General features: G+C 45.5%; 1 protein-coding gene across 1 annotated transcript in view; it reads left to right on the top strand.

Annotated features, from left to right (window-relative positions):
* The window catches only part of LOC122551100 (RIMS-binding protein 2-like), a 188,561-nt gene that overhangs the window by 67,995 nt on the left and 108,384 nt on the right, over positions 1 to 12,182 (top strand). The window lies entirely within an intron of this gene.

The following is a 12,182-nucleotide window of genomic DNA, read 5'->3' as shown; positions in this document are numbered from 1 at the left end:
CCTGCCTGGATGGGGGCAGCTCCAACAACACTCAAGAAGCTCAACACCATTTGGGACAAAGCAGCCCCCGCTTGATTGGCTCCACATCCACAAGCATCCCACCAACGCTCAGTAACAGCAGTGAGCACCATCTACAAGATACACTGCAGAAACTCACCAAAGACCCTCAGACAGCACCTTCCAAACCCATGGCCACTCCCATCTAGAAGGACAAGGGGCAGCAGATACATGGGAACACCACCCCCTGCAAGTTCCCCTCCAAGCCCCTCCCCATCCTGACCTGGAGAAAGTGAGGATTGCAGATGCTCGAGATCAGAGTCGAGAGTGTGATGCTGGAAAAGCGCAGCAGGTCAGGCAGCATCTGAGAGGCAGGAGAATCAGGACACCTGATGAAGGGCTTAAGCCCAAAACATCAATTCTCCTGCTCCTTGCAAGCTGCCTGACCGGCTGTGCTTTTCCAGCACCACACTCCCACCATCCTGACTTGGAAATATCTCACCGTTCCTTCACTGTCACTGGGTCAGAATCCTGGACCCTCCCTCAGGGCATTGTGGGTCTACCCACAGCACATGGACTGCAGGGGGTCAAGAAGGCAGCTCACCTCCCCCCCCCCCCTTCTCAAGGGGTAACTAGGGACGGGCAATAAACTGGACCCAGCCAGTGACATCTCTGCCCCTTGAGAGAATTTTTAAAGAATGTTTGGCAGAATAGACTTGGCTCCATTTCTCAAAGTATCGAGTGATAGACAAACCCTCCCTTGACCAATCCTTGCTTCACCTGGGGATTGAGGGCGATGTCCCAGTCTTGTTCTCCTCACTGAGTGGCAGTTGTCAGGCTGTTTCGTTGTCCCTTTGAGGAGATGATCTAACCCTTGGTGGGTCTGAGTTATGAAGTAGACAATGTTGTGACTGTGTGGGACAGGCGGGAGGCACAGCATTTACCACATTTCCAGGAGCATTCTGGAACCCCCAGGAATTAAAGTGAAAATATCAGCTGAACAATATATTTAAACATTTTCCTCTAATACGAATACACATATTGACAGATGTTGGGTGTCATCGGCATGCAGCAGTCAGGTGATCAAACTGCAGGAATGTGTACAACCAGAGTCGGTAACTCTGTTAGAACAGGCTGAGTGTGTGTGTCATGCATAAGTGTGTCAGCGGGTGGATGTGTGAATGATTGAGTGTGTGTGAGTGTGTGTGTGTGAGAGTGTGTGTGTGATAGTGAGAGTGAGTGTGTGTGAGAGTGAGTGTGTGTGTGTGAGAGTGAGAGTGTGTGTGTGAGAGTGTGCATGTGTGTGAGAGAGTGGGAGTGTGCGTGTGTGTGAGAGAGTGGGAGTGTGCGAGTGTATGTGAGAGAGTGAGTGTGTGCAAGTGTATGTGAGAGTGTGTATGTATGTGAGAATGTGCGAGAGTGAGAGAGTGTATGTGAGTGTGTGAGTGAGAGAGTGGGTGTGTGAGTGTATATGTGAGAGTGAGAGAGTGTGTATGTGAGAGTGAGAGTGTGTGTGAGAGAGTGTACGTGAGAGTGTGTATGTGAGAGTGTGTGTGTATGTGTGAGTTTGTATGTGTGTATGTGAGAGTATGTATATGAGAGTGTGTGTAAGAGTGTGTATGTGAGAGTGAGAGTCTGTATGTGAGAGTATGTGTGAGAGTGAGAGTGTGTATATGTGAGAGTATGTGTGTGAGTGAGAGTGTGTAAGTGAGAGTGAGTATGTGAGAGTGAAAGTGTGTATATGTGAGAGTGAGAGTGTGTATGTGTGAGAGTGAGAGGATGTATGTGTGAGAGTGAGAGTGTGTGTATGAGAGTGAGAGAGAGTGTGTATGTGTGTGAGAGAGTGTGTATGTGTGTGAGAGAGTGTGTATGTGTGAGAGTGAGTGTGTATGTGTGTATGTGAGAGTGAGAGGGTGTTTGTGTGAGTGTGTATGTGAGAGTGTGTATGTGTGTGAGTGAGTGTTTATGAGTGAGAGTGTGTGTATGAGAGTGAGAGAGAGTGTGTATGTGTGTGAGTGAGAGTGTGTATGTGTGAGAGTGAGAGTGTGTGTGAGTGACAGAGTGTGTAAGTGAGAGTGAGTATGTAAGAGTGAAAGTGTGTATATGTGATAGTGAGAGTGTGTATGTGTGAGAGTGAGAGGATGTATGTGAGAGTGAGAGGATGTATGCGTGAGAGTGAGAGTGTGTATGTGTGTGAGAGAGTGTGTATGTGTGTGAGAGTGTGTATGTGTGAGAGTGTGAGTGTGTATGTGAGAGTGAGAGGGTGTTTGTGTGAGAGTGTGAGTGTGTATGTGAGAGGGTGTATGTGTGAGAGTGAGTGTGTATGTATGAGAGTGAGAGAGTGTGTGTATGAGAGTGAGTGAGAGTGTGTATGTGTGAGTGTGTATGAGTGAGAGTGTAAATGTGTATGTGAGTGTGAGTGTGTATGTGAGAGTGTGTATGTGTGACAGTGAGAGTGTGTGAGAGAGTGTGTGTGAGAGTGAGAGTGTGTGTGTGAGAGTGAGAGTATGTGTGAGAGTGTGTGTGAGAGTGAGAGTGTGTGTGAGTGTGTACGTGTGAGAGTGAGAGTATGTGAGAGAGTGTGTGTGTGTGAGAGAGTGTGTATGTGAGAGAGTGTGTGTGTGTGTGAGTGTGTGTTTGAGAAAGTGAGAGATTGTGTATGTGAGAGTGTGAGTGTGTATGTGAGAGTGTGAGTGTGTATGTGAGAGTGTGAGTGTATATGTGTGAGAGTGAGAGTGTGTGTGTGTGTGTGGTGTGAGAGAGAGTGTGTGTGTGTATGTGTGAGTGAGAGTGTGTGTATGTGTGAGAGAGTGAGTGTGTAAGTGACAGTGGGTGTGAGAGTGTGTGTTTGAGAGTGTGTGTATGTGTGAGAGTGAGAGTGTGTGAGTATGTGTATGTGGGAGAGTGAGTGTGTGTGTGAGAGTGTGGATGTGAGAGTGAGAGAGTGTGTATGTGTGAGAGTGAGTATGTGTGAGAGTGTGTATGTGAGAGTGAGAATGTGTGTATGTGAGAGTGAGAGTGTGTATATATGAGAGTGAGTATGTGTGTGAGTGTGTATGTGTGAGAGTGTGTATGTGTGAGAGTGTGTGAGTGACAATGTGTAAGTGAGAGTGAGTATGTGAGAGTGAAAGTGTGTCTATGTGATAGTGAGAGTGTGTATGTGTGAGAGTGAGAGGATGTATGCGTGAGAGTGAGAGTGTGTATGTGTGAGAGTGAGAGAGTGTGTATGTGTGAGAGAGTGTGTATGTGTGAGAGAGTGTGTATGTGTGTGAGTGAGAGTGTGTATGTGTGAGAGTGTGAGTGTGTATGTGAGAGTGAGAGGGTGTTTGTGTGAGAGTGTGAGTGTGTATGTGAGAGGGTGTTTGTGTGAGAGTGAGTGTGTATGTATGAGAGTGTGTGTATGAGAGTGAGAGAGAGTGTGTATGTGAGTGAGAGTATGTATGTGTGAGTGTGTATGAGTGAGAGTGTAAATGTGTATGTGAGAGTGAGAGTGTGTATGTGTGACAGTGAGAGTGTGTGTGAGTGTGTGTGAGAGTGTGTGTGTATGTGTGAGAGTGAGAGTATGTGTGAGAGTGTGTGTGAGAGTGAGAGTGTGTGTGAGTGTGTATGTGTGAGAGTGAGAGTATGTGTGAGAGTGTGTATGTGTGAGAGTGTGAGTATGTCTGTGAGAGTGTGTGTTTGAGAAAGTGAGAGAGTGTGTATGTGAGAGTGTGAGTGTGTATGTGTGAGAGTGTGTGTGAGAGAGTGTGTGCGTATGTGTGAATGAGAGTGTGTATATGTGAGACAGTGAGTAAGTGAGAGTGTGTGTGAGTGAGAGTGTGTATGTGTGAGAGTGTGTGTTTGAGAGTGTGTGTATGTGTGAGAGTGAAAGTGTGTATGTGAGAGTGTGTATGTGTGAGAGCGAAAGTGTGTATGTGTGAGAGTGAGAGTGTGTATGTGGGAGAGTGAGTGTGTGTGTGAGAGTGTGAATATGAGAGTGAGAGAGTGTGTATGTGTGAGTGAGTATGTGTGAGAGTGTGTATGTGAGAGTGTGTATGTGAGAGTGAGAGTGTGTATATGTGAGAGTCAGAGTATGTGTGTGAGTGAGAGTGTGTTTGAGAGTGTGTATGTGAGAGTGAGTATGTGAGAGTGAGTATGTGAGAGTGAGAGTGTGTGTGTGTGCGAGTGAGAGAGTGTGTGTGAGAGTGTGTATGTGTGAGAGAGTGTGTATGTGTGAAAGTGAGTGTGTGCATGTGTGAGAGTGTGTATGTGAGAGTGAGAGAGTGTGTATGTGAGAGTGAGAGAGTGTGTGTGAGAGTGAGAGTGTGTGTGTGTGAGTGAGAGTATGTGTGAGTGTGTATGTGTGTATGTGTGAGAGTGAGAGTATGTGTGAGAGTGAGAGTGTGTGAGAGTGTGTATGTGTGACAGAGTGTATGAGAGTGTGTATGTGTGAGAGTAAGAGTGTGTGTGAGAGGGTATATGTTTGAGAGTGAGGTTACGTGTAAGAGTGTGTGTGAGTGTGTACGTGTGAGAGTGAGAGTGTGTATGTGAGAGAGTGTAAGTGTGTATGTGAGAGAGAGTGTGTATGTGAGAGAGTGAGAGTGTGTATGTGAGAGAGTGAGAGTGTGTATGTGAGAGAGAGAGAGTGTATGTGAGAGTGAGACAGTGTGTATGTGAGAGAGAGAGTGTGTATGAGTGAGAGTGTGTACGTGAGAGTGAGAGTGTGTATGTGAGAGTGAGAGTGGGTATGTGAGAGAGGGAGTGTGTATGTGAGAGAGTGAGAGTGTGTATGTGTGAGATTTGTGTGTGTGTGATTGTGTGTATGTGTGAGAGTGAGAAAGTGTGTGTGAGAGAGCGAGTGTGAGAGTGTGTATGTGTGAGAGTCAGAGTATGTGTACGTGTGAGTGTATGTGAGAGAGTGTGAGTGTGTGTGAGAGAGTGTGTATGTGAGAGAGAGAGTGTGTATGTGTGACAGTGAGAGTGTGTATGTGAGAGTGAGAGTGTGTATGTGAGAGTGAGAGTGGGTATGTGAGAGTGAGAGTGGGTATGTGAGAGTGAGAGTGGGTATGTGAGAGTGAGTGTGTGTATGTGAGAGAGTGAGTGTGTGTATGTGAGTGAGAGAGTGTGTATGTGTGAGAGTGAGAGTGTGTATGTGTGTGAGTGTATGTGTGTGAGTGTGTATGAGTGAGAGTGTGTATGTGTGAGAGTGAGAATGTGTATGTGTGAGAGTGAGAGGATGTATGTGTGAGAGTGAGAGTGTGTATGTGTGAAAGTGAGAGAGAGTGTGTATGTGTGTGAGAGAGAGTGTGTACATGTGAGTGTGTATGTGTGAGAGTGTGAATGTGTATGAGCGTGAGAGGATGTATGTGTGAGAGTGAGAGTGTGTATGTGTGAAAGTGAGAGTGAGTGTGTATGTGTGTGAGAGAGTGTGTATGTGTGAGAGTGTGTGTGTATGAGAGTGAGAGAGTGTATGTATGAGAGTGAGAGAGTGTGTATGTGTGTGAGTGAGAGTGTGTATGTGTGAGTGTGAGTGTGTTGGAGTGAGAGTGTAAGTGTGTATGTGAGAGAGTGTGTATGTGTGACAGTGAGAGTATGTGTGAGAGTGAGAGTGTGAGTGTGTATGTGTGAGAGTGAGAGTGAGAGTGTGAGTGTGTATGTGTAAGAGTGAGAGCATGTGTGAGAGTGTGTGTGAGAGTGTGTGTTTGAGAAAGTGAGAGAGTGTGTATGTGAGAGTGTGAGTGTGTATGTGTGAGAGTGAGAGTGTGTATGTGAGAGTGTGTGTATGTGTGACAGTGAGAGTGTGTGTGTGAGTGTGTATGTGTGAGAGTGAGAGTATGTGAGAGAGTGTGTATGTGTGAGTGAGAGTGTGTATGTGTGAGTGAGAGTGTGTATGTGTGAGAGTGAGAGTGTGTGTGAGAGAGAGTGTGAGTGTGTCTGTGTGAGAGTGTGTATGTATGAGAGTGAGAGTGTGTGTATGAGAGTGAGAGTGTGTATGTGTGGGAGAGTGAGTGTGTAAGTGAGAGTGTGTGTGACAGTGAGAGTGTGTATGTGTGAGAGTGTGTGTTTGAGAGTGTGTATGTGGGAGAGTGAAAGTGTGTATGTGAGAGTGTATATGTGCGAGTGTGTATGTGGGAGAGTGAGTGTGTATGTGTGTGAGAGTGTATGTGAGAGTGTGAATGTGAGAGTGAGAGAGTGTGTATGTGTGAGAGTGAGTATGTGTGAGAGTGAGAGTGTGTATGTGAGAGTGTGTGAGAGTGAGAGTGTGTATGTGAGAGTATATGAGAGTGAGAGTGTGTATGTGGGAGAGTGAGTGTGTGTGTGTGAGAGTGTGAATGTGAGAGTGAGAGAGTGTGTATGTGTGAGAGTGAAAGTGTGTATGTGAGAGTGTGTGAGAGTGAGAGTGTGTATGTGAGAGTGAGAAAGTGTGTATGTGAGAATGAGAGTGTGTATATGTGAGAGTGAGAGTGTGTATATGTGAGAGTGAGAGTATGTGTGTGGGTGAGAGTATGTATGTGAGAGTGAGAGAGTGTGTGCGGGAGTGCATATGTGAGAGTGAGAGGGTGTGTATGTGTGAGAGAGTATGTATGTGTGAAAGTGAGAGTATGTGTGAGAGTGTGTATGTGAGCGAGTGTGTATGTGAGCGAATGTGTGTGTGAGAGTATGTATGTGTGACAGTGAGAGTGAGAGTGTGTGTGCGAGTGAGAGTATGTGTGAGAGTGTGTGTGAGAGTGAGAGTGTGTGTGAGTGTGTATGTGTGAGAGTGAGAGTGTGTGTGAGTGTGTATGTGTGAGAGAGTATGTATGTTAGAGTGAGAGTGTGTATGTGAGAGAGTGTGTGTGTGAGAGTGTGTGTGTGAGAGTGTGTACATGAGAGTGAGAGTGCGTATGTGAGAGAGAGAGAGTGTGTATGTGTGAGAGTGAGTGTGTATGTATGAGAGTGAGAGTGTGTGTATGAGAGTGATAGAGAGTGTGTATGTGTGAGTGAGAGTGTGTATGTGTGTGAGTGTATATGTGTGAGAGTGTGTATGTGTGAGAGTGAGATTGTGTATGTGTGAGAGTGAGAGTGTGTGTGAGTGACAGAGTGTGTAAGTGAGAGTAGGTATGTGAGAGTGAAAGTGTGTATATGTGATAGTGAGAGTGTGTATGTGTGAAAGTGAGAGAGAGTATGTATGTGTGTGAGAGAGTGTGTGTATGTGTGAGAGTGAGTGTGTATGTATGAGAGTGAGAGTGTGTGTATGAGAGTGAGAGAGAGTGTGTATGAGTGAGAGTGTGTATGAGTGAGAGTGTGTATGTGTGAGAGTGAGAGGATGTATGTGAGAGTGAGAGGATGTATGTGTGAGAGTGAGAGTGTATATGTGTGAAAGAGAGAGAGTGTGTATGTGTGTGAGAGAGTGTGTGTACGTGTGAGAGTGTGTGTACGTGTGAGAGTGTGAGTGTGTATGTGAGAGTGAGAGTGTGTATGTGTGAGAGTGTGAGTGTGTTTGTGAGAGTGAGAGTGTGTATGTGTGAGAGTGTGAGTGTGTTTGTGAGAGGGTGTATGTGTGAGAGTGAGAGGATGTATGTGTGAGAGTGAGAGTGTGTATGTGTGAAAGTGAGAGTGAGTGTGTATGTGTGTGAGAGTGTGTGTATGTGTGAGAGAGTGTGTATGTGTGAGAGTGTGTGTATGTGAGAGTGAGAGTGTGTATGTGTGACAGTGAGAGTATGTGTGAGAGTGAGAGTGTGAGTATGTATGTGTGAGAGTGAGAGTGTATGTGAGTGTGTATGTGTGCGAGTGAGAGTGTGTATGTGAGAGTGTGAGTGTGTATGTGTGACAGTGAGAGTGTGTGAGAGAGAGTGTGTATGTGTGTGAGAGTGTGTATGTGTGAGAGTGTGTATGTGTGAGTGAGAGTGTGTATGTGTGAGAGTGAGAGTGTGTATGTGTGAGAGTGAGTGTGTGTGAGAGAGAGTGTGAGTGTGTATGTGTGACAGTGAGAGTGTGTGTTTGAGAGTGTGTATGTGTGAGAGTGAAAGTGTGTATGTGAGAGTGTGTATGTGAGAGTGTGAGAGTGTGTATGTGTGAGAGAGAGAGTGTGTATGTGGGAGAGTGAGTGTGTGTGTGAGAGTGTGTATTTGAGAGTGTGAATGTGAGAGTGAGAGAGTTTATATGTGTGAGAGTGAGTATGTGTGAGAGTGAGAGTGTGTATGTGAGAGTGTATGAGAGTGAGAGTGTGTATGTGAGAGTGAGAAAGTGTGTATGTGTGAGAGTGAGAGTGTGTATGTGGGAGAGTGAGTGTGTGTGTGTGAGAGAGTGTGTATGTGAGAGTGAGAGTGTGTATGTGAGAGTGTATGAGAGTGAGAGTGAGAAAGTGTGTATGTGAGAGTGAGAGTCTGTATATGTGAGAGTGAGAGTGTGTATATGTGAGAGTATGTGTGTGGGTGAGAGTGTGTATGTGAGAGTGAGAGAGTGTGTATGTGAGAGTGAGAGTGTGTATGTGAGAGTGTATGAGAGTGAGAGTGAGAAAGTGTGTATGTGAGAGTGAGAGTCTGTATATGTGAGAGTGTGTATATGTGAGAGTATGTGTGTGGGTGAGAGTGTGTATGTGAGAGTGAGAGAGTGTGTGTGTGAGAGAGTGTGTATGTGTGAAAGTGAGAGTGTGTATGTGTGAGAGTGAGAGTGTGTATGTGAGCGAGTGTGTATGTGAGCGAGTGTTTATGTGAGAGTATGTATGTGTGACAGTGAGAGTGTGTGTGAGAATGAGAGGGTGTGTGTGTGAGTGAGAGTATGTGTGAGAGTGTGAGTGAGAGTGTGTGTGTGAGAGAGTGAGAGTGTGTGTGTGTGAGAGTGAGAGTGTGTGAGAGTGTGTATGTGTGAGAGAGTATGCATGTTAGAGTGAGAGTGTGTGTATGTGAGAGAGTGTGTATGTGTAAGAGTGAGAGTGTGTGGGTGAGAGTGAGAGTGTGTGTGAGACTGTGTACGTGATAGTGAGAGTGTGTATGTGAGAGTGAGAGTGTGTATGTATGAGAGTGAGTGTGTATGTATGAGAGTGAGAGAGTGTGTATGTTTGAGTGAGAGTGTGTATGTGTGTGTGTATGTGAGAGTGAGAGGATGTATGTGTGAGAGTGAGAGAGAGTGTGTATGTGTGTGAGAGAGTGTGTGTATGTGTGAGACTGTGAGTGTGTATGTGAGAGTGAGAGGGTGTTTGTGTGAGAGTGTGAGTGTGTATGTGAGAGGGTGTATGTGTGAGAGTGAGTGTGTATGTATGAGAGAGAGAGTGTGTGTATGAGAGAGAGAATGTATGTGTGTGAGTGAGAGTGTGTATGTGTGAGTGTGAGTGTATGTGAGAGTGTGTGTTTGAGAAAGTGAGAGAGTGTATATGTGAGACTGTGAGTGTGTATGTGTGAGAGTGAGAGTGTGTATGTGTGAGAGTGTGTGTGTGAGTGTGAGTGTGTAGTGTGAGTGAGAGTGTGTATGTGTGAGAGAGTGAGTGTGTAAGTGAGAGTGTGTGTGACAGTGAGAGTGTGTATATGTGAGAGTGTGTTTGAGAGTGTGTGTATGTGTGAGAGTGAGTGTGTATGTATGAGAGTGAGAGTGTGTGTATGAGAGTGAGAGAGAGTGTGTATGAGTTAGAGTGTGTATGTGTGAGAGTGAGAGGATGTATGTGAGAGTGAGAGGATGTATGTGTGAGAGTGAGAGTGTATATGTGTGAAAGTGAGAGAGAGTGTGTATGTGTGTGAGAGAGTGTGTGTACGTGTGAGAGTGTGTGTACGTGTGAGAGTGTGAGTGTGTATGTGTGACAGTGTGAGTGTGTTTGTGAGAGGGTGTATGTGTGAGAGTGAAAGGATGTATGTGTGAGAGTGAGAGTGTGTATGTGTGAAAGTGAGAGTGAGTGTGTATGTGTGTGAGAGTGTGTGTATGTGTGAGAGAGTGTGTATGTGTGAGAGTGTGTGTATGTGAGAGTGAGAGTGTGTATGTGTGACAGTGAGAGTATGTGTGAGAGTGAGAGTGTGAGTGTGTATGTGTGAGAGTGTATGTGAGTGTGTATGTGTGCGAGTGAGAGTGTGTATGTGAGAGTGTGAGTGTGTATGTGTGACAGTGAGAGTGTGTGAGAGAGAGTGTGTATGTGTGTGAGAGTGTGTATGTGTGAGAGTGTGTATGTGTGAGAGTGAGTGTGTGTGAGAGAGAGTGTGAGTGTGTATGTGTGACAGTGAGAGTGTGTGTTTGAGAGTGTGTATGTGTGAGAGTGAAAGTGTGTATGGGAGAGTGTGTATGTGAGAGTGTGAGAGTGTGTATGTGTGAGAGAGAGAGTGTGTATGTGGGAGAGTGAGTGTGTGTGTGAGAGTGTGTATTTGAGAGTGTGAATGTGAGAGTGAGAGAGTTTATATGTGTGAGAGTGAGTATGTGTGAGAGTGAGAGTGTGTATGTGAGAGTGTATGAGAGTGAGAGTGTGTATGTGAGAGTGAGAAAGTGTGTATGTGTGAGAGTGAGAGTGTGTATGTGGGAGAGTGAGTGTGTGTGTGTGAGAGAGTGTGTATGTGAGAGTGAGAGTGTGTATGTGAGAGTGTATGAGAGTGAGAGTGAGAAAGTGTGTATGTGAGAGTGAGAGTCTGTATATGTGAGAGTGAGAGTGTGTATATGTGAGAGTATGTGTGTGGGTGAGAGTGTGTATGTGAGAGTGAGAGAGTGTGTATGTGAGAGTGAGAGTGTGTATGTGAGAGTGTATGAGAGTGAGAGTGAGAAAGTGTGTATGTGAGAGTGAGAGTCTGTATATGTGAGAGTGTGTATATGTGAGAGTATGTGTGTGGGTGAGAGTGTGTATGTGAGAGTGAGAGAGTGTGTGTGTGAGAGAGTGTGTATGTGTGAAAGTGAGAGTGTGTATGTGTGAGAGTGAGAGTGTGTATGTGAGCGAGTGTGTATGTGAGCGAGTGTTTATGTGAGAGTATGTATGTGTGACAGTGAGAGTGTGTGTGAGAATGAGAGGGTGTGTGTGTGAGTGAGAGTATGTGTGAGAGTGTGAGTGAGAGTGTGTGTGTGAGAGAGTGAGAGTGTGTGTGTGTGAGAGTGAGAGTGTGTGAGAGTGTGTATGTGTGAGAGAGTATGCATGTTAGAGTGAGAGTGTGTGTATGTGAGAGAGTGTGTATGTGTAAGAGTGAGAGTGTGTGGGTGAGAGTGAGAGTGTGTGTGAGACTGTGTACATGATAGTGAGAGTGTGTATGTGAGAGTGAGAGTGTGTATGTATGAGAGTGAGTGTGTATGTATGAGAGTGAGAGAGTGTGTATGTTTGAGTGAGAGTGTGTATGTGTGTGTGTGTATGTGAGAGTGAGAGGATGTATGTGTGAGAGTGAGAGTGTGTATGTGTGAGAGTGAGAGAGAGTGTGTATGTGTGTGAGAGTGTGTGTGTATGTGTGAGAGTGTGAGTGTGTATGTGAGAGTGAGAGGGTGTTTGTGTGAGAGTGTGAGTGTGTATGTGAGAGGGTGTATGTGTGAGAGTGAGTGTGTATGTATGAGAGAGAGAGTGTGTGTATGAGAGAGAGAATGTATGTGTGTGAGTGAGAGTGTGTATGTGTGAGTGTGAGTGTATGTGAGAGTGTGTGTTTGAGAAAGTGAGAGAGTGTATATGTGAGACTGTGAGTGTGTATGTGTGAGAGTGAGAGTGTGTATGTGTGAGAGTGTGTGTGTGAGTGTGAGTGTGTAGTGTGAGTGAGAGTGTGTATGTGTGAGAGAGTGAGTGTGTAAGTGAGAGTGTGTGTGACAGTGAGAGTGTGTATATGTGAGAGTGTGTTTGAGAGTGTGTGTATGTGTGAGAGTGAAAGTGTGTATGTGAGAGTATGTATGTGAGAGTGTATATGTGTGAGAGTGAGAGTCTGTACGTGGGAGAGTGAGTGTGTGTGAGTGTGTATGTGAGAGTGTGAATGTGAGAGTGAGAGAGTGTGTATGTGTGAGAGAGAGTATGTGTGAGAGTGTGTATGTGAGACTGTGTGAGAGTGTGTATGTGAGAGTGAGAAAGTGTGTATGTGAGAGTGAGTGTGTGAGAGTGTGAGTGTGTGTGTGAGAGTGATAGAGTGTGTGTGTGACAGTGCGTATGTGAGAGTGAGAGGGTGTGTATGTGTGAGAGAATGTGTATGTGTGAGAGTGTGTATGTGAGAGTGAAAGAGTGTGTATGTGAGAGTATGTATGTGAGAGTGTGAGAGTGTATATGTGTGAGAGTGAGAGTCTGTACGTGGGAGAGT

Source organism: Chiloscyllium plagiosum, unplaced genomic scaffold (assembly GCF_037043375.1).
Source record: "Chiloscyllium plagiosum isolate Xiang-an unplaced genomic scaffold, Cpla_swu_hap1 HiC_scaffold_24, whole genome shotgun sequence".
Lineage (NCBI taxonomy): Eukaryota > Metazoa > Chordata > Chondrichthyes > Orectolobiformes > Hemiscylliidae > Chiloscyllium > Chiloscyllium plagiosum.
The sequence above is the reverse complement of the archived record's forward strand: the minus strand, read 5'-3'. Positions and strand labels throughout refer to the sequence as shown.